Source organism: Nicotiana attenuata, chromosome 6 (genome assembly GCF_001879085.1).
Source record: "Nicotiana attenuata strain UT chromosome 6, NIATTr2, whole genome shotgun sequence".
NCBI classification, from domain to species: Eukaryota; Viridiplantae; Streptophyta; class Magnoliopsida; order Solanales; family Solanaceae; genus Nicotiana; species Nicotiana attenuata.
This window is the reverse complement of record NC_031994.1, coordinates 35,210,371-35,214,085: the sequence shown is the minus strand read 5'-3', so window position 1 is coordinate 35,214,085 and position 3,715 is coordinate 35,210,371.

Below are 3,715 nucleotides of genomic sequence, written 5' to 3'. Positions count from 1 at the left end.
CGCGCCACGTCATTTGACACGTGGCACCAAACTGGGCCCCTAGGAAGATGACATATTGGGCTTAATGAAGTGGGCTCATCACTTTAGCCCAATTAAATGAACTAGCCCAATGGATTAAAACTTATTTATTTAATCCATATATATTGGACTTATATAATTAATTTAATTATATTAGCCCATAATATTTATTTGGACCAATATATCTTAAATTTAAAATATAGTCCAAATTATTTTATGGATTTAGTTTAAGTAAAATTTATATGCCTACAAATGCCCCCTACTTCAAGACTTGTCAAGATTGATTTGTATGATGAGCCTTAACGACGAGGCTTGAAGTACCAGCGAAGAGTAAACATTTTTGCAAATATTCGACTATTTGGACAGGCTGTGATCTTTAATAAACGACTTTAGCCCAGCATTCTAAACGGCAAAATGGTATAGGTACCTCAAGGTCGAAAAAGTAGTTGCTCTCAGTATTGTAATCCCCATTTACTTAGGACTCCACGATTCCAACAACAACTAAAAGTATCATAGTCATGTTGGAGAAAGCCTTTGGCACCGAACTTCTTGGACTTGTATTTTTTTAATAAAAGCTTTTGTGCTTGATTAGCCCTTATCCAAACATATTTGGACTCAATTTAAGCAGCCTTCTTCGAATAAAGGAGGAGATAATATCTGCTCGTTTAGGTGTGAAGTCCAACTCCCTTTCCTACACCAATTCCTTGATTGATTCCGTCTAGGAGTCCAATTGTATAATCTAACTCCCACATCGGCACTTCACGTTTCACTAGCCCCCTTTGAGATCTTATAAACCCATGCGTCGTATTTGGTAAGCATCAGTTCACAGTTTTTGCAAGCCATTTGAGTCTAGTTTTTTGGACTCGGAAGCATTGACGTGAAGATAATTTCTTCTTCTTTTCTTGTGGTTTCTTATTTGTTTTACGTTGTTGTCTCTTTTTTTTCCTTTTAGAAGTAACTTCGTCAAACTACGAAGTCCTTTAAATGTTCGAGATGAAGGCCTTTTAAAGTTCGTGATGAAGATCTTTAAATTTTGCGGTGAAGACCTTTAAAAGTTCGCGCAATGATTCTTAAAAGCTTGTGGTCAAGACCTTTAAAAGTTCGCGGTGAAGACCTTTAAAAGCTCGCGGTGGAGACCTTTAAAAGTTCGTGGTGGAAACCTTTAAAATTTGTGGCGACTCGTGGTCGAGATCTCTAAAAGTTCGTGGTGGATACCTTTAAAATTTGAGGCAAAGACCCATAAAAGTTCGTGCAAAGATCCTTAAAAACTCGTGGTCAAGATCTTTAAAAGTTCACAGTGAAGACCTTTAAAAGCTCGCAATGAAGACCTGTAAAAGTTCGCGACGAATACCTTTAAAATTTGCGGGGAAGACCCATAAAAGTTCGCGTGAAGATCCTTAAAAGCTCGTGGTCAAGATCTTAAAAAGTTCACAGTGAAGACCTTTAAAAGCTCGCAATGAAGACCTTTAAAAGTTCGTGGCGAAGGCCCTTAAAAGCATGCGATGAAGACCTTTAAAAGCATGCGATGAAGACCTTTAAAAGTTCGTGGCAAAGACCCTTAAAAGCACGCGATGAAGACCTTTAAAAGTTCACGGTGAAGACCTGTAAAAGCACGCGATGAATACTTTTAAAAGTTTGTGGCGAAGACCCTTAAAAGCACGCGATGAAGACCTTTAAAAGTTCACGGTGAAGACTCTTAAAAGCTCGCGACGAAGACGTTTAAAGATTGGTGGCAAAGACCCTTAAAAGTTCATGGTAGAAATCCTTAAAAGTCGGCAGTGGGGACCCTTTAAAGTCTGCCACGAGCACCTTTAAAAGTTCAAGACGAGCACCTTCAAAAGTTCGAAACATACGCCTTTTAAAAGTTCGGAACGAAAACCTTAAAAATCCGAATGCTTTTAAAAGTTCGAGACGAACACCTTTAAAAGTTCGCAACAAAAGCCTTTAAAAATTTGAATGCCTTTAAAAGTTCGAGACGAACACCTTTAAAAGTTCGCAACAAAAACCTTTAGAAAAAGTCTGACACGGACATCCCCCCTTTTTCTTTTACGTCTGAGGCGAATTTTTTTTTCTTACTTATCCATGCTCTCTTTCAAGATTGCGACTATTACTCTTCCCCTTTCTTTAGGTCAGTGAGCGGATATGAATACCAACAAACTTGAAGGTTATACGAACATGAAGACATAGCGAATCTCCAGACTTAGATGCAAATATTGTCATCATTTCAGTGAAGACACCATTTTACTATAGTAGCTTGCCCCCTTTAGATCATATGGGATCCAAGTTTAACAGGAGGATGGCGTTTTAGCTTGATTTTACATCCCTTCATACTTCATTCGAACAAAAATTGGGGCAATATGTATCTTTTGAACTTATGCGACTGAACTTAGAATGAAACTCTAAGCTGCCTACGTACCTCGGTGAAGAGGATCAAGTCATACCGTAGTTCAAACTGGCTGATTTTTTTTATGTCCTAACTTTTGCCTAGGCCGCCTCTTTTGAAGTTTTCAACCTAGCGGACTATTTTTTTTTGTAGGGGTAGTACACAGTTTAGACTCATGCGGGCCAGGAGTGTAGTAACATGCATTTTAGGCTCGTGCGTCAAGGAGCGTAGGAACATGCAGTTTAGGCTTATGCGTCAAGGAGCGTAGGAACATGCAGTTTAGGCTCATGCATCAAGGAGCGTAGGAACTTCAAGGATAATACTTCTTTAAGAACTTGCCATTGATAGGGCCGATTCTCGTGCCATCTACATCAACCAACTTGTAAGCCCCCACTTGAGTAAGCTTCTTGTACGAAATATGCCCCATCCCATTTTGAAGTGAACTTCCCTACAGGTTTATGGGAAGTAATTATGGGTCTTTGTACGGTAAGGACTTGATCTCCTACTTGAAAAGATCTCGGGCGAACTCTTTTATTGAAGGCGTGAGATAATCGAGCTTGATAACGTTCAAAACTCTGTTGAGCCTCCAACCTCTTCTCATCGAGAGCCTCCAACTCTGCCAATCGAAGTCGAGCATTTTCTTCATCAGTGATCCCTTCTTGAATAGCCAGTCGTAACGAATGTATTTGACGCTCAAGTGGCAAGACGGCTTCGACTCCATAAACGAGTGAATAAGGAGTCGCTTGTGTTGGCGTGCGGTGAGCCGTCCTATATACCCATAGAGCTTCTTCCATACGGTCATTCCAATCTCGTTTGGATTTGGAGACGACTTTCTTTAACAAGTTGCATAGAGTCTTGTTGAATGCCTCAGCTAGACCATTGGCGGCTGATCACGCCCAACTATGCCTTATAAAAAGGACAATGCGGTCGTTGCAAATATAATCCGGTTTACAAGTCCGGAGTCGAATCCCACAGAGAACTAAGGTTTAGCTACAGCTGTTTACTATCACCAAGAAGACAAGCTTGAACAATTCCTAACTTATAGATATTAAGATTCTTCTGTTTAACTAATTAACTAACAAATTAAAATAGTAAATTAACAACTAACGATACTGAGGGTTAGAGAAAAGATTAAGGAGGTCTAGAGTTATGATTTCCCCTATTGTCGGAATCCTTCCCGCTATGTCTTCTATAATTTCGCCTAAGTATTCTCTACCGATCATGAGCACTCTTATTGCCGTAAATCTCTCCCGAGTAATTACGACAATTTACTAGACGCACTCTCCCGAGCTACGCTAGCTGGCTTTTAATACA